General features: G+C 37.0%; 1 long non-coding RNA gene across 1 annotated transcript; it reads left to right on the top strand.

Moving 5' to 3' along the window:
- The first annotated feature begins 1,697 nt into the window (after nucleotides 1-1,697).
- LOC131381596 (uncharacterized) lies at nucleotides 1,698-17,315 on the top strand. Its single transcript, XR_009210441.1, has 3 exons — nucleotides 1,698-1,792; nucleotides 11,661-11,720; nucleotides 17,124-17,315. It is a non-coding gene; the product is annotated as an uncharacterized LOC131381596 (long non-coding RNA).
- Nucleotides 17,316-19,200: the final 1,885 nt, after the last annotated feature.

Genomic DNA, 19,200 nt, shown 5'->3' with positions numbered 1-19,200 from the left:
TTTGATGATGTCACATTTAGCATGAGTGACTCCATTTTAGTTTGGTTTGATTTGTTGGGGCCTAGTGCATAAGCTCAGTTCAAAATAATGGCCTCCCATAATTTGGTTTTAAAAGATACCCCTCTTTTTGCCAGGTTCTCGCTTAGGTGAGAGTGTCACCAAAACTTAGGGCCTTAGCACCACTCTCAGTTACCATCATTTTGGGTTTCCAGTCTCAGCACGTCAGTCATAGGTTATGGTGTCCTCTTGGTGGCACATTTCTTTCAGCTTTTGTCATTCCAGTTGAAGAAAAACCGTTTGACATTCTGGAAATGGATGCATGCAAACATTTAAAACTTTTGAGAGAATACAGCACACCAGGGAGACTATTATTATGACTGTCAGGATGATAATACCAAAAGGTGGGAGTATGCTCCTTACCTAGGGTCCTCATAAACCAAACCACATAAAATTAACTAGATTAAAGAATGAGCTAGAAAAAGAGCCTACTCTTTTGAGTAAGTGGTCTTTTCATTAATCCCCTACAACTGATTTTTTATAATCTACATTTAGTATATTTCTCCAGAGGCCACAAGCGCAGCAGCTGCACAGGTACTTTTCTGTTTAGCCAATTCTATTATTTAGCATAATTTCACAAGAGAATTTAAAGTGTACTGTGTAACGATAGCCTTTAAAGTAGAATTTGCTGTAGAGCCTATTATGAGGGAGACATTTCTAGTTATTTCCCCTTTTATTCTAAACCATGGAAAAGGACCTAACAAATGATGTCTTTCTAGAAGAGTGAAGGCCTTCTGGCAATGTTCTCTTTAATCTATGATGTGGGTTAAGAAGAGTTTTGACTGATTATGAGGCAGCATATGTACCACTAAAGTTTCCCACCTACATTGGGTTTTCATCTTTCATCTATTAAAGTATAAGTTTATTCATGTATAAGGCTGGCTGCAAAATTCTTCACAAAAGTATACCCTATAACTGCTTATAATAGATCTCCTTTTCATTTCTATTGTTCATAGAGGCATAAACAAAGAAAAATATTCAAAGATAAGAGTCTCGTGATAGTAGACATTTTGAGCCATGATCTTGGGAAAAGCTGTTCCCCTCAAGGATGCCATCTTCTTCTGGGGAGAAACTATCCTGGTTAGTTTTACTTTAAGGGTACCAATGGCTGTACAGTTCCAGGAATGTGGCGGGACCTTTCTCAGTTGTGAGATTAGGAACCCAAGGTTCAAAGCTCCAAAGTTTTGCTGTAGTGTGGATGGTGAGGACAGTCTTTCTCTGATGTTCTCAGAAGATCCAATCTTTAGGTCCTAGATTGTGAAGAAACTGTCCTCTGTGAACCATAAAAGGCTTTCTTTACCTGGTAAAAATACACTGTGGCATAATAATCTACTGTTACAACATCAGCCCCCTTGCATGGGAATGCTTTATACAACCAGAAAATATGCATTGAAAATAACTGAATGAAATCCCTTTATAATTGGCCCATCAGGAAGCAAAATGTACCTGAAGCTTTGATTGTCTTTCCAGGAATATGGAACCAAACATTGGTTTTAAACTATTTACACAATTTGTAAGTCACCATATCAATATATTCGATTTGGATTGTTTTATCTTTTCCATGACGTCATGGAATGCAGAACCTTTAATAACAAAAGCTTTTAGGACTCAGGAAGGACAAGGAAGCTGTCTTGGGTCTTTGAGTCCATGCTTAACATCGGCCTTATGTCCTCTTGAATACCAGCTGTTTCTCCGATTTAGCTGCATAGCACAGATAACTAATGGGCTGTCATAGGTAATTTGACTTAGACCATGTAGTTCATTCAAATTGTGTATTTAAGCAATTTTAGTATTGGCTGATTTAGCATGATAATCTAGAGCTTGATTTTTAAAGGTTTAAATACCAAAGGTTTAAAACATTGGATATTATAAAATAGAATCTTAGGTTACCATAAGTCATTTACTTAGCCAAAATGATCATTCAAAAATTTTTAAAGGAAAAAATATTATGCTGATAGAGGAGACTTATCTTTCCAAACAAGAGCCAGGGAAGACAGCGTGAGGCCAACTGATTGTCTCCTTTCTTTCCTTTCCTCCCATTTTCTTTTGTAGTTTACTTAAAAGGTAAACAAAAACCTTTCATTATATTTTACTATTACATAAAAATCGTTTTGAAAAGAGAAAAACATTTTATGTTTTCATTACTATACTTTAAATATTAAAGCTAGTTTTTAATAACATTTTATAAATCTATTCAGTTTTAATTAGTTTGACCAAAAGGTAATATTTTTATAAACCTTTTATAACCATTTACAATATTTCTTCAAGAAAATTCTGTTGTGCTTTTATTCCAATGTCCAATTTATGGAAAAAAAACTGAATAATGTCATTTTAAGTTTTGTCAATATGTTCACACATAAAATATCTTACACTTAATTTTTATAAACCTTCTACAACTTACTCAAACCTCTAGCTTTATTTAATTTGAAACAATCCTTTAACCCTCTAACCTAAGGCAAAAATTTACATTCTCATACCTTCTTATAATCTCTTACAAAAACAGATTTTATTCTTCTTACACATCTTGTATGTAAACTTATTTTTTCAGTAGTCTCAATTACATATGACAATGTGAACTCTCAGAGACTTTTACTTTTGGTGAAAACCTTGGTAAGGAAGGGATTCTAATTAAGTACTAGGTGTGGAGTCTACCCTAGGACACACCAGGCAGAAGTGCAGATAAGGGCTACCTCTCCTGCACAGCTAGGGGGCATGACCAACTAGTCCACATCTCCCAGGCCTAATCTAGAATCTAATATCTCCAAGGTAGGTAAATTGAACAAGTTTCAACAGCCTAAGAAGCAGTTTATAACCTTAAAGCATTTAGTAAACTTAGTATCTTACCTGCATAATTAAGACCAAATGTCTATTTTACCAATAATTTCTATTTTATTATTATTATTTTTAATTATACTTTAAGTTCTTGGGTACATGTGCATAACGTGCAGGTTTGTTACATATGTATACATGTGCCATGTTGGTGTGCTACACCCATTAACTCGTCATTTACATTAGGTGTATCTCCTAATGCTATCCCTCCCCTCTCCCCCCACCCCCACAACAGTCCCCGGTGTGTGATGTTCCCGTTCCTGTGTCCGAGTGTTCTCATTGTTCAATTTCTACCTATGAGTGAGAACATGCAGTGTTTGCTTTTTGTCCTGGAGATAGTTTGCTCAGAATGATGGTTTCCAGCTTCATCCATGTCCCTACAAAGGACATGAACTCATCATTTTTTATGGCTGCATAGTATTCCATGGTGTATATACGGCACGTTTTCTTAATCCAGTCTATCGTTGTTGGTCATTTGGGTTGGTTCCAAGTCTTTGCTATTGTGAATAGTGCCGCAATAAACATATGTGTGCGTGTGTCTTTATAGCAGCATGATTTGTAGTCCTTTGGGTATATACCCAGTAGTGGGATGGCTGGGTCAATTGGTATTTCTAGTTCTAGATCCCTGAGGAATCGCCACACTGACTTCACAGTGGTTGAACTAGTTTACAGTCCCACCAACAGTGTAAAAGTGTTCCTATTTCTCCACATCCTCTCCAGCACCTGTTGTTTCCTGACTTTTTAATGATGGCCATTCTAACTGGTGTGAGATGGTATCTCATTGTGGTTTTGAGTTGCATTTCTCTGATGGCCAGTGATGATGAGCATTTTTTCATGTGTTTTTTGGCTGCATAAATGTCTTCTTTTGAGAAGTGTCTGTTCATGTCCTTTGCCCACTTTTTGATGGGGTTGTTTATTTTTTTCTTGTAAATTTGTTTGAGTTCATTGTAGATTCTGGATATTAGCCCTTTGTCAGATTAGTAGGTTGCGAAAATTTTCTCCCATTCTGTAGGTTGCCTGTTCACTCTGATGGTAGTTTCTTTTGCTATGCAGAAGCTCTTTAGTTTAATTAGATCCCATTTGTCAATTTTGGCTTTTGTTGCCATTACTTTTGGTGTTTTAGACATGAAGTCCTTGCCCACGCCTATGTCCTGAATGGTATTGCCTAGGTTTTCTTCTAGGGTTTTTATGGTTTTATGTCTAACATGTAAGTCTTTAATCCATCTTGAATTAATTTTTGTATAAGGTGTAAGGATGGGATCCAGTTTCAGCTTTCTACATATGGCTAGCCAGTTTTCCCAGCACCATTTATTAAATAGGGAATCCTTTTCCCATTGTTTGTTTTTGTCAGGTTTGTCAAAGATCAGATGGTTGTAGATGTGTGGTATTATTTCTGAGGGCTCTGTTCTGCTCCATTGGTCTATATCTCTGTTTTGGTACCAGTACCATGCTGTTTTGGTTACTATAGCTTTGTAGTATAGTTTGAAGTGAGGTAGCGTGACGCCTCCAGCTTTGTTCTTTTGGCTTAGGCCTGTCTTAGCAATGTGGGCTCTTTTTTGATTCCATATGAACTTTAAAGTAGTTTTTTCCAATTCTGTGAAGAAATTCATTGGTAGCTTGATGGGGATGCCATTGAATCTGTAAATTACCTTGGGCAGTATGGCCGTTTTAATGATATTGATTCTTCCTATCCATGAGCATGGAATGTTCTTCCATTTGTTTGTGTCCTCTTTTATTTCATTGAGCAGTGGTTTGCGGTTCTCCTTGAAGAAGTCCTTCGCATCCCTTGTAAGTTGGATTCCTAGGTATTTTATGCTCTTTGAAGCAACTGTGAATGGGAATTCACTCATGATTTGGCTCTCTGTTTGTCTGTTATTGGTGTATAAAAATGCTTGTGATTTTTGCACTTTGGTTTTGTATCCTGAGACTTTGCTGAAGTTGCTTATCAGCTTAAGGCGATTTTGGGCTGAGATGCTGGGGTGTTCTAAATAGACAATCATGTCATCTGCAAACAGGGACAATTTGACTTCCTCTTTTCCTAATTGAATACCCTTTATTTCTTTCTCTTGCCTGATTGCCCTCGCCAGAACTTCCAACACTATGTTGAATAGGAGTGGTGAGAGAGGGCATCCCTGTCTTGTGCCAGTTTTCAAAGGGAATGCTTCCAGTTTTTGCTCATTCAGTATGATAATGGCTGTGGGTTTTTCATAAATAGCTCTTATTATTTTGAGATACATCCCATCAATACCTAATTTATTGAGAGTTTTTAGCATGAAGGGTTGTTGAATTTTGTCAAAGGCCTTTTCTGCATCTATTGAGATAATCATGTGGTTTTTGTCTTTGGTTCTGTTTATATGCTGGATTACGTTTATTGATTTGCATATGTTGAACCAGCCTTGCATCCCAGGGATGAAGCCCACTTGATCATGGTGGATAAGTGTTTTGATGTGCTGCTGGATTCAGTTTGCCAGTATTTTATTGAGGATTTTTGCATCGATGTTCATCAGGGATATTGGTCTAAAATTCTCTTTTTTTGTTGTGTGTCTGCCAGGCTTTGGTATGAGGATGATGCTGGCCTCATAAAATGAGTTAGGGAGGATTCCCTCTTTTTCTATTGATTGGAATAGTTTCAGAAGGAATGGTACCAGTTCCTCCTTGTACCTCTGGTAGAATTCGGCTGTGAATCCATCTAGTCCTGGACTTTTTTGGTTGGTAGGCTATTAATTATTTCCTCAATTTCAGAGCCTGTTATTGGTCTATTCAGGGATTCAACTTCTTCCAGGTTTAGTCTTGGGAGGGTGTATGTGTCCAAGAATTTATCCATTTCTTCTAGATTTTTCTAGTTTACATCCACAGAGGTGTTTATAGTATTCTTTGATGGTAGTTTGAATTTTTGTGGGATCGGTGGTGATATCCCCTTTATCATTTTTTACTGAGTCTGTTTCATTCTTCTCTCTTTTCTTCTTTGTCTTGCTAGTGCCCTATCAATTTTGTTGATCTTTTCAAAAAACCAGCTCCTGGATTCATTGATTTTTTGAAGGGTTTTTTCATGTCTCTATCTCCTTCAGTTCTGCTCTGATCTTAGTTTTAAGCAAGAGCAACCACATTCAAAAGCTAGCAGAAGGCAAGAAATAACTATCTTTATCCCCAAGATTACTTAAGTCACATGAGCTAAAAGGCAAGAACTCTTTTTATTTTGCTTTCAAAATATGTAAGTGCTTATTTTTGTCTAAGCCAATAAGTTAGAGCTCTTTTATATAAACATTATTCACAACAATATATAATTACACAGACAGATGGAAGATTACTACAGTAGTTGAAAGATTTTTCGTTTGTCTAAGTTTCTCACCTGGTTATTTGCTTTATGGTGGAGTCCTTGGAAAAACAGGGCCAGGAAAGGGGTTTCTGGTGCCTCCTGTTTTTCCCATGGAGTCCAGGCTGTTCAAGCCTGAATGTCCAGTTTTAATTAAGCTTGCTTTTAACCGTAGCACTCTTTAATAAAGTCCTTTTAAAATTTCTTATTACCCGATTTTAGCCAGGCCAAATGGCCAATAGTTCTGGCTTTTGAATTTTACCAAAGTAACCTCCCAGGTGCTCAGAGAAAGGAAAATTTAAGATAGTCCGTGGAGTTAAAGACAACAGGTCTGGTGGATATGAAACCAGAAAGGACTTGCTTCCTAAGCAGGGAATCCCACGCAGACCACCACTGCGAAATGGAAAGAACCTATCTACTGAGCTGTAGCACATGACAGTCTCCATCACACTTCCCTGAAGGAGTCTAGAGTAGTTAATTTTGAGCTTGTAAAGGTTTTTAACTACTCAAGATGATTTTTAGAGCTAACTATGACATCAACCCTAAAATTCTTGTTCCCTGGAAGGTGGAGACCAAAAATACTGTCATGTGGTTACAAGGTCAAGCTCCCAAGAACATAAAACATGTTAGAGACCGCATCTAGTTTTTTGGCTTGTTTCAGAGACCTGCAGGAAAGTTTGTTACTGACCAGCTTGCTGGGCCGTCTTGAGTGCAAGCTTATGGGGTCCTAAGCCCATGTTTTATCCTAAGGTACCCCTCGAAACAGAAAAACAAATTCATAGCATGTGAGTTTAAGGACTAGCCTCACAATTCTTTTTCTCATTAATAAAAAATTTACAGAAGAGATAAACAGTGATTTTTACCATTCATTCGACCATTTGCACAGAAAGAGAGAAGCCAGAAATCTGACTGGTAAGAAATTTTTACCCTTTTGCCCACATGCCAGGCTTCTGGGTTCCCTTTCTCTGAGCTGCCCTAGCGACTCAGCTTGCGGCACCATTGCACTGGGGGCCAAGACGCATCATAAAGGAAACTTTTCCAGAGCAAAATACATGTGATAAAAGATAGACATTAGCCACTCTGCTTAGCACCCAATATCAAACTGGTAAGACTCAAATTTCCCTTCAGATGGGCCCCGATGTCTTTAATCCAACCTCCAACTAGGGGTTTCAACACAGGGTCTCTGAGTAATAGAAAAGACAAGAAAGGGAAAGGAGAAAGAGAAAAGCATTGCCTGTGCAAGGTGGGGCAGGCGAAATGATCAGGGAGGCCAGAGAAAGATCCACCCATTTAGTGACACTGAAAAGCTCAGGTGGCTGCTTCTCGGTAGCAAAGGGATTTTTTCCAGCAGTCTCATCACCTCTAGTTTCCCCTTTTAGGGAGGAAAAAGCTCCCCATGTCCCACGATCCTGTACATGCCTAATCTTGTCACCCACAGCCGTCAGCAAAGAGTGCAAGGCAGATTATTCCAAAGAGAACAGCAGTTGACATCCTGTTGTGCAAAACCTGTTCTTAGCCAGAAGGGACTTTACCGACAGCCCTCACTTTTAAACGTACTTCAATGCATTGTTGTTCATTTGGAAAGTTCCACTGTTAAGTTACCTTTAGTAAGATTTTGCAGTTTCTATAAGACTTTGCTGCCTCCCAGGCCTAAAGTATAAGCCAGAAGGAACTCAGTTTTCGCAAAATTAAGGATCCCATCTGCCTAAAATATTGGTTAGGTTCTCTTGATTAACTTGTCCAATGATTTTTCTTATCTAAGCGTGCAAGAAAAATGAAACAAAGGGGTAGAACACAAAAATCCCTCTGAATTTTCAAAAGCCAAATTTTATAACCCCTGTAATATTACTGCTTACTACCAGTTCCTTTCTGACCCAGTCAGATGTAAGAGGCCTCTAGCTGGATCTGTGCCAGTTAATTCCCAGATCAAATGCATTCCTAGACCCAATCTAGTTTCTTTCTCGACTCCAAACCCAGTTCGGATCAGAAATTTGCTCAAAGAAACTCAGAGAGCTCGAAAAAGAAATCCGTGGAGCTTCGAAATCCAAGAAGGAGCTCACCCACTATTCCAGCCGCTCTGAGAGATCAATGGACACAAGTGGGTCCTGCAGGTAGTTTGTGTGTTCACTCAGTGATCCTGGGGGTTGCTAGAAGCTCCATTTTGGATCCCACTCCTGACATCATCTGATAAAACAAAATCTTCAGCCGAATTTAATTTAAAGGAGTTTAATTCAGCAATGAATGTCTCCAGATCCCTCATGGTCAGAACAAGTTTACAGACAAAAAAGATAAGTGATGTACAGGAATCGGAAGTGAGGTACAGAAACAGAGATGGGTTACAGCTAAGCATGTGCCTTGTTTGAATGTGGTTTGAACACTCAGTGGTCTATGAGTGGTTGCAAGTGTGGACACTGAAGTATGGACAACACTCAGCTATTGCTACCCATGCATCCATGCATACTATTAAGTTTTCAATATTTATTTATTTTTTTATTCTGAGGCAGAGTTTTGCTTATCACCAAGGGTGGAGTGCAAATAGCACAATCTTGGCTCACTGCAACCTGCACCTCCTGGGTTCAAGCGATTCTCCTGCCTTAGCCTCCTAAGTAGCTGGGATTACAGGCGTCCACCACCACCACAACCAGGCTCTACTTATCAGGCTTTTTGTACTTTTAGTAGAGATGGGGTTTCACCATGTTGGACAGGCTGGTCTCGAACTCCTGAACTCAGATGATCCACCCATCTCAGCCTCCCAAAGTGCTCGGATTACAGGCATGAGGCACTGCGCCCAGCCAAGTTTTCAATTTTGTCTGACTATTAAGCTAGGTTACAGTTCATTCACAAGGACTCAAATATAGAAGTACGGAGTCCTTCTCAGGCCATATTTGGTTTGCTTTAACAATAGTCATAATAGTCTTTTTCTAACTTAGTGCAAATAGTTATATATTTTGTTATAGAAATATTAATATTCATATAAACAGGTTGCTATTTCTATAATAGACTGTTGTAGATTATTGAGAATATTACATAATTTGTAAATATATAGACGTTACCACTCTAAAAATAAAGCAAACGGTAAATTCTAAAACATATGTAACCCAGAATATTTTATATATGCATTTTAGAACTATAATTTCCCGTATATCATGAGTTAGATAGTCCATCCTGGGGTTGTTTTTATTTTCTTCTAATCTCTGAAAGATTATTTATGTGAAAGAGCTTTTTATTCTCCAAAGATATTGTGAAGCATTACCTGTAAACATTTTGGGGGATTCATGTCACATTAATAATTAAATGTCATTCAATACTATAGATCTATAAATTCCCTGGTTCATTTTCTAGAAACATTTATAATAATTTATAAACACTAGTATAAAAGTATTTATCTGATCTTTTTTTTTTTAACTTCAATACATAATTCTCTTCGTATTTTTTCCTTTTTCTCTTTCTCAGTCTCTTTCCCAATTTCTCTTTCTTTACTTTTCCCTCCCTTCCTTATCTCTCTCTATCTTTATAGGTATTTTTGTCTCATTTTTTTTTTTTTTTGAGACAGGATATTGCTCTGTCACAGGCTGGAGTACAGTGGCGCAATCACAGCTCACTACAGCCTCTACTTCTCAGGCTCAAGTGATCCTCCCACCTCAGCCTCCCAAACAGTTGGGACTAGAGGTGTGTGCCACCATGCTTTGCTAATTTTTGTAGTTTCTTTTAGAGACAGGGTTTCGCTATGTTGCACAGGCTGGATCTCGAATTCCTGGGCTCAAGCTATCATCCCTCTTCAGCTTCCTGAAGTGCAAGGATTACAGGCATGAGCCATCGCATCAGGACTCTATCTAATTTCTATATTACCTATAGTTAGAGGAAACTCTTCTCTTGGACTTACTGGGTCAGGCTCTTCTAATCAGACATATGTTTTCCCTTTTAATTGTCTTCCATATATTTTCATCTTTTTTGAGTATACTCATTCTCTCATTTCACAGTTTCAGGTATTTTAAATAATTTTCCCTTAAACAATGTCTACTATTCTTCATATTCATTTTAACATCTACATTTTCTAACAATTCTAATTGCCGTTTTTTCCAAATGTATTTTTTTGTCTTAATATACAGTAGTTCCTCAAATAATGTCATTTCATTCAATGTCATTTTGTTATAACACTGCCTAGAAAGAAATCTATTTCTGGCTGGGGCCACTGACTGTGTGGAATTTGTAGCTCTCCCCATGTCTGCCTGGGTTTTCTTTAGGTACACCAGTTTCCTTTGTGAAAAGAAATAAAATTTAAAAGCTGCTGGAACTCCAAAAGACATTTTAAGCCTTGAGAGAAATAGGACTGTAATCTGAGCCTCATATGATTCCAAGTTCTGTTCTCAGATTATAGATTAACTTGCTTTCTTCTTTTACAATTACTGGAGAGAATGAAATAATGTCAGGGACAAAAACCTCCTGCCTTCTTAATTAGCGACCCTTATTATCGATGAACTTCCCCTTTTTCTGTCCTGCTTTGCTTAGACGAGATGACAGAAAACCCATGATTATTACATCCTCTTTAGAAAGTGCTAAATGTACCCTTCCCAAAAGGAAACACTGCCTGTAACCAAACAACTGCTATAATTATGTGCCAGCCTTGTATAATACAAATAATGTAATCCTGCTGAAAGCTCCTCTGTCTCTGCCTGTGGATAACGTCTTAATGTGCCTACTTTGGAATGCTCACTCCATTCTTTTGGCATTGGTGTTTCCAGGTGGTCTAGCCTCATAGTTTGTGCTTGAACAAATTCTCTTTAAATTAGATTCTGATCCTTTTGATTATCTTAGGTTGACCCCTCCTGCATCCTAAAGATGTGCAAGTTTAGTGAACCAGTGTTTAAATTTCCCCGTCTGAGAAAGTGTAGGCATATGAGTGTGTTTACCCTGTGGTGGGATGATGCCATGTCCTGGCTGGTTCCTATCTTGTTCCCTGCACTGGAAGGAGAGGTTCCAGCCACCCACCTCTTTTTTTTTTTTTTTTTTGAGATAGAGTCTCGCTCTGTTGCCCAGGCTGGAGAGCAGTGGCGCGATCTCGGCTCACTGCAAGCTCCACCTCCCGGGTTCACGCCATTCTCCTGCCTCAGCCTCTCCGAGTAGCTGGGACTACAGGCACCTGCCACCACACCCGGCTATTTTGTTTTTGTTGTTGTTGTTGTTGTTGTTGTTGTTGTTGTTTGTATTTTTAGTAGAGATGGGGTTTCACCGTGTTAGCCAGGATGGTCTCCATCTCCTGACCTCGTGATCAGCCTGCCTCGGCCCCCCAAGGTGCTGGGATTACAGGCGTGAGCCACCATGCCCAGCCCACCCACCTCCCTTGACTGGAATATATGGGTTAGAAAATAAATGAAAAATTATTGTAAAATAAAAATTTTTAATAAGTCTACAATAATCATATAAATGCATGACAATAAAAGACACAATTGCATGGTGACAGGAGGAACTCCTAACACTTTCTGACATCACCACTGTAACTCACTAAATCACCAAAAATAAGGTAAATAATTATTTTACTTGTTTTTATTAATCTTTCTTAAATTTAAGTATGGCTTACATTTATTTCAATGTTTAATATTAGAAGTGTTTTGAGTCTATTTAGAAGTTTGGTTATGTTTTTGTGACAACACATCTACTTTAGGAACTTACTCTTGTTTATATTAATAAGCCTATGGTAAAATTGGTTTCATTATACACTGTTTTGCTCAAAGTCACAGTTTCCATGAACTTACTGATGAGGTTAAGTGATGATTTATTGTACTGTTCATTTTTTTAAAATCACAGATACTATCATTGTCAATTGTTTACAAACCACTTATACAGTATTACTATTTATGAACAGATATTTCTATTGCAAAAAACAATGACCTATTTCTTTCTGTCCCGTGGCACAATAGAGTATTTTAATTTTCTGTTCCCTAATCCATTAATAATTCTCTTAGTGCCTGCAGTGTTTAGGGCATCCTTCTTTTACAGAGTGGTAAAACTGCAGACAGCAAATGTTAAATTCACTTTAACATGCAGCTCTGCTTTCAACAAGCCCATGTTACACTGATTCTGGGTGTCAGTTCAGTGTGATGACATAAAAATAAATATCCTCTCAACAAAAGTATTTGAGCATGGAGTATTTAGGATTTTACTTACTAACAACAGTAGATTTGTAGGCTTGTAGAACATAGTTAACAACTCTTCAAAGATGTTCATCCACTTTTTGGCTTGTTTTGGTGAATGAGCTCCTTACTAATCTGGTCCTTTGCATCTATAAAGTCATTATGAGACTATCCATGTCTAAAATATCCATCATTATTGACACATTAGATGTCGTCATAAGTTTAACCCCTCTTTCTCATGGCAAATGGTTTTAAAGCATAGAGCTAACTTGAACTTGTGAAATCAAAGTTGGATCCTATGAATGTTCTCTTTTAATGGGCTCTTTGCAGTATCTTTCAGATATACATGAACCAGTGAGCAAAGATTTAAAGCTTCTCTTCATTTCATATGCTCATTAGTCTTTGAAGGTTCTCAATTTATGAAAACTTCTTAATTTGAGCTGCATTTTGAGTAGGCTTAAAGTCATATCATCTGCTTACTTTTGGGCATTTAAACCATAGTTCCCCACTATTAGATCTTATATGCTAATCTTTTCCTACACTATCCTCAGCCAGTACTGCATTTGTCTGTACATAAAGCACTCACATCAAATTCTCTCCTTTTTGTGCATATAAAGATTTACTTTTTTTTTTTTTTTTTTTTTGCTTTCTAACTGCAGCCATGTTTTCTTACATAAACTGACTAATAGATTGAGCCTCTATGTATTGTCTTTGCTTAACTCGGAAGCCAAGATCTATGTTTATATTTTATAGTGTTAGCATTTCATGTCAGCCTGGAATGCCATCTTGCCAAGCAGTCACCTACATAGCCTACTATATAATAAATTTTCATTTTATCTGTTTTTTTGAAGAAGAAAAGAAATTTTCTTGAAATCAGTGCATTTTGTTCATATTCATCTATTTTCTACTGTACGTACACATGATTTGGGCTGCTTTTCCACTACATCGCTACCACTCCCTATTCCATCTCTTGTAGATAATTTTTAAAGACTGGATACAAAACAGAGTTTCTACCTCACCATTTCTTTGGTAAAACTAGAAATAAACATGTGAATCCTTTGCATTTTAGTAATATTTTTAGTTATTATAACAGAAAAAAACAGGAATAGCAAAGAAATGAACAGGAGAAAAAATGAAAAAACTTAATGTACCCCAATTTTTTTTTTACAGTCATAGTATCTGACCTCTATTTTCTCATTTCCCTCTATGATTTCACTATTGCATGTGCTTATATAGGTAGCATTTATATTAGTAATCTCCCAATCCGCATTTATTCTATTAAGTTTCCACTCCCAAATCCATAAATCCATCATTTGATTTATTTATAAAAGGTGTTTATTCCTTGTCTCACATGTGTCATTTGTAGTTTTAGAAATTTGAAACTAAATGCAAAGTTCGGTCATATATTGGAAATTATTTTCTCTTGACATTTCTTTAAAAGTTTTTATAAAGGAAGACAGAAAGATGAACCAATCTACATCTACATAAAGCTTGCCTGTGCTAACAGAAACTTGAAAAAAAAAAAAAAAAAGAAAGAAAAGAAAATTGCCAGTAAGGTGATAGGTAGGCATTTCAAAAGACATGATCACTTGTTGGACTAAGCTGAAGCCAGTATCAGAGATTTTTAGCAAAGATAAGTAAACCTATTATAAAACCCTTCCAAAATTCTGACCCACAGTGTAATGATTTGCGTGGCCCCCTATCCTGAAATTCCTGCAATTTCAGAAGTTCTCAACAGTTAGTGATAACTTATGGCTGGTAACAAGGTTTTGATCAATAGTGTTATTATAGCCAAGAGGCACTTAAAGAGTACTAGGTCACGCTTGGGTAATGACATCAGTATATTCCTGGTCCTACTGTTACTTCATCATTACCGATTTTTTTTTTTTTTTTTTTTGCTCCTTTTGTTCAGGTCCATGAATTATATTGCATTCAAAAAAACTGTCTAGATTTCTGTTTACCTCCCCCTATGACTTCGACATGGCCCAGTCAGGTTGCAAACCCTTGATCCCCTATCTTTTTGAGGATCATTGGTTTGCCATGCCTCACTTAGTTTCCAATTTTAATCTCCACCGTTGTTTCCTTTCTAGCTACAGCAGATTTCCTGACAAAGCTGACTGATTGGGTTTCAATGTATTGTTCTTGCTTAAGTCTGAGCCATGATCTCTTTATGTTTCTAAACTGGGAAGCTGTCACCTATAACCAGGCATCAGAATGATTACATTAACAGTAATGACAATAACTAAAATATATTATGTATTTGATATGTACCCGTCACTGTGCCAAGTACTGCAACATGCTTTACCTCATTTAATCCTCATAAACATACTGTTTATATTATTATGCTCATTTTATATAAGGAAGCTGAGTTTCACAGAGTAAGTAGTTTAAATTGGGTCACACAGTAAATAATGCCAGAAAAATATGACCTGAATCCAGCTGGATGGAACTCCAGATCTCAACCACAGTTACCATACTATCTATTTCTACCTGCTTTTAAACATTTTTTTTCTGATTGGATTTTTAAGATAAGTGATTTATTTAAACCCCTAGTCATTAATCCTGACTAACTTCTTCACAATCTTAGTTTCCACAGTGTGGGGGTGTATCAAATGGCTTATTTAACAGCTAGATCTACCCTCGGTCTTTTTGTCAGTTTTAATGACTATTAGGAAAAAATGAAATAACTGAATCAGAATTATTATCTTAATTTTTTTAATGTGTCTCTTTGTCTAGCTATTCTTTCTGGGGAAAAAATCTAGCAAATCTATGATTTAGGCTCAATGCCATATTTTAAAAATTATAAGATCTTTGTACCAAGAATAGACTCCTCAATGGTCCGTGCCGTTCCTAAAATTATAAGCAGCTCAAATCTAAAACTATGTTCTCAATCTTAACTCCCAGTCTAGTTCCTAGTTCTTGTGAATAGTCTTCATGCATATTCTCCCATTCTCCCTTCTCCTCTCCTTTCTCCTAATTGATCCGGAACCATGCCCCACTGGCCTGCCCTCTCAAATCAAAATATCTTTAAGGAGTTGCTTTCATCATTATGTCAGTGGTAGCTCTACCAATCTGCACACTGCCAGATGGCTAAGAAATACTTTTAGATCATCTAATCATGTGCTTTTCAGATTCCTGATGACTGATTTATAACAAGATTATGTTTCATAAATTGATTGGGTTAGATAAGGGACTATTAAAATTTCATTATTTCTTTCAACTGCTGTTATGACTATGACTACATTTAGAATTAAGTGATTTGTTTTAATGTAGGTATATATGAAGCCAGGATAAGGAAAAGAAAGGGAAAGTAATTATTTCCTTTTAAAAAGTGGAATGATGCTAATATGGCCAAAATATGATTGACTTTGTCTGGCATCAGTTTACTTGTATTGTATCCGTCAGCAAGAACATAGGTGAAGGAGGTCAGTAGTCATTACTTCTTGATAAGACTTACATTCAAGTTTCCAATTTCAGATTGTATTCCTAAAAATATTCCTATGATTTAAATTTGCAAACGGAGTGGTTTTTAGCTCAGAGTTTATGTGATAAAACGACCAACTTAAGCATCAAAACTGGCATCAAAATTGAAGAACACATTTTATTTCCAAAATAGAAGATATTGTTTTACTACAATACATTCTAAATTTTGGTGGTAAGAGTCTAGAAGGATCACAAATATTTAAAATGATAAAAAGTAGACTATTCAAGAATGTAACTAACAGAAAATCACAGAATATTATTTTATTTTATTATTATTATTTTTTTTTTGAGACAGAGTCTCACTCTGTTGCCCAGGCTGGAGTGCAGCAGTGTGATCTCGGCTCACTGCAAGCTCTGCCTCCCAGGTTCATGGCATTCTCCTGCCTCAGCCTCCCGAGTAGCTGGGACTACAGGTGCCCGGCACCACGCCCAGCTAATTTTTTGTATTTTTAGTAAGGACAGGGTTTCACCGTATTAGCCTGGATGGTCTCGATCTCCTGACCTCGTGATCCACCTGCCTCAGCCTCCCAAAGTGCTGGGATTACAGGTATGAGCCACTGTGCCTGGCCGAGAATATTAATTTTATATAATACCAATGTGAATTACAGATCATTCAATAAGAAATCTTTGTTACAATTTGATAACAGGATTATTTAAAGTTGTCAACTGTCTCTGTCTCTGAGTGACCTGTAAAAATTTAAATATCTGAACATTTTTCTATAGTTTTATGTAATAACTGTAAGCCAAGTTTGAAAAGAAATCACAGAATATATTTTACAATCCAGTTCCCATCTGGTGTCTCACAGCTTGAGTTTTGTCTCAAGGTGATTTTTAAAATTGTATGTCACATAGCGATGTCAGTGAGCAATGATGCATAACCATGTGTGGACTAATTTATGCCACAAGCACTCATTTGAGGAAGGAAGAGAGAAATGAAACTTGGTCACGTTTACTTGTTACAGAATCAAGTACTGTATTGATATCAAATGTTCATAGAGTTCATAGAGTCAAAATTAAAAAAGAAAACTCAACACTGAATGGGGATATATAGTCACAAAAATTGTATACTAGAAGTCTTTATTTTAGAAACTTTTAGGAATGTATTATAACATGGAAAAATTGAAAAAAATTGCTAAATCAGCTACAAAATTGAGAAATGTTGGTTTTCTCATGATCCTTTTTAAAATCGCTAATGTTTTTCTTCATTATTTAACTCTCACACACAAACACACATATATGTATACACATATATGTGTGTGTGTGTATACAATGATACATTCATTGAATCATTTCATTATCTTTATTTTCAGAAATAAATATAAGAATCATCACAGAAGCAACATGGTGGAATAGGAAGCCCTGGACCTTCCTTCCCCATCTGTCCCCCTACAAATGTATTGATTCAGCAACAATCACTGACAAATTCCCTTCGTCAAAAATCAGGAACTAATAAAAAGAGTCAGGTCTGGTGGTCAAGGAACAACCCACTTCAACTCTGCACTAGCTGAATGCTCACTAAGTCCTGGACATTGGGTATAACCTGAACTACCACCTCACACTCTCATTCTAGCTGTGATAAAGATTTTTCACCTAACCTGAAAATGGAAAATAAGCAAGGCAAATGCCCTGTCTATTGGCAAACTCCTGGTCAGATAACTCTTTTCTCTCTACAACATAGTTAAAGAAAAATAAAACCCTAATAATTCATTGTTGAAAACTAATTGAAAGGCATGGAAAATAGTTTCCTATTGTTTCAAAGAAAGTCTTAACTGGGAAAAGGTTCTTAGCTAAAAACAGGAAAACTGTTCAAAATCTCTTTGACATTCTTGACAAGGAGGCAATACTCATATTCATGAAAGATAATAAAGGGCATAAGAAAAGGTGAGCTGATATTTAAGTATGAATGTGTATGACACATATACCAAAGAAAAAATGGGTTAACAAAATTAAATCCTAACTACGGAACTCACCTTTTAGTGAAGTATGTTACTGGCATAGAAAAAAGGTTGAGGGATTCTTCTCAAAATTCAAAATACAGTAATGGAAATATGCAAAGGATAAGAAAGTAAAAGATATGGGGGACATGAGAGAACTTTAAAATTAAACAACTTCATCTAAAAATAACAGATCAGGAAAAAAAAACAGTAGAGAATCAAAAGTAAAATTCCTAAAATATCCAAATGCATAGACCTGAATCTGTGTATTGCTCTAGGAAAAAAAAAATGATGAGAAAAAAAGCAGGATGACCTTCTTTTATCTGTAACTTTATAAATCAATATGAGAAGAAACTTGGTGCATACCAGTTGTTAACCCAAAAATGCTCCAGTTATCCACTGAAAACTGTTTTATTTACTTTCACATAATTAACATGACTTGTATTTCCAGGTATGTTGTTTGTAGCTTACCAATGACCCTTTTGAGAATAACTCAGATGGAAAATACACAAATATATATTTTTATTGACTTTGGAGAGCTGAAGAATCAACCTGAAATAGAGGAGACAAGAGAACTGTGAAGGGATGACATGACAGGCTATTGCCTTCTTCCCTCTGGACACTTTCTGATTCTGGTCCCTAGGCAAGAGTTCAAGAATCTGGGTTTTGCCTGAGAAAAGCTTACTTTTGAGAAGCAGAAAAGAAATAGAGATTTAAATTCATTCAGAAGGCTAAAGAGACTTGAGAAACAAAAACAAAAAGCAATAAAAAGAGAACCCTCCAGTGAATGTCCCACTTTCAGGAAAATCAAATTGAACAACTATCCACAGAAGAAAACACATTCATTAAGAACTAAAAATTAGATAGGCAATCACAGTACTTGGTTTTAATATCATATCAAGAAAAGAGGCACTGAAGATGGTAGGAAAGACAGTCTTGGATTGCAGAAACTACCCCTTCCCCATCCCTCAGAAGCAACTTTATGGTGCAACAAGGGTTCCAATAAGCTCCACCACCATAGCATAAAGCACTCTGGGGTCATGCACTTGAAGGCAATTTAGGCCACAGGATTGCAATTCCTGGTCAAATCCTGGTGCTGTGCTGGTCTTAGAGCCAGTGGACTTGCAGTGCACAAGACCTAGTGAGACACCAGTTAGAACAGTCATGGGAATGCTGGCATCACCCTTCTCCCAACCCCAAGCAGCACAGCTCACAGCTATGGGAGAGTTTCTTTCTTCTGCTTGAGAAGAGAAGAGGGGAGAATAAACAAGGTTTGTCTTGCAACTTGGATACCAGCTCAGCCACAGTAGAATAGGGCACCGGGCAGAATTCTGTGGCCCACATTCCATGCCCTAGCTAGCGTGTCAATTCTAGACACACCCTAGGCCAAAAGGGAACCTGTTGCCTTGAGGGGAAAGACCTACTCCTAGCAGGATTCATTACATGCTGACTC

The sequence above is a fragment of the Hylobates moloch genome, unplaced genomic scaffold (genome assembly GCF_009828535.3).
Source record: "Hylobates moloch isolate HMO894 unplaced genomic scaffold, HMol_V3 SCAFFOLD_16, whole genome shotgun sequence".
In the NCBI taxonomy this organism is placed as follows: domain Eukaryota; kingdom Metazoa; phylum Chordata; class Mammalia; order Primates; family Hylobatidae; genus Hylobates; species Hylobates moloch.
The sequence above is the reverse complement of the archived record's forward strand: the minus strand, read 5'-3'. Positions and strand labels throughout refer to the sequence as shown.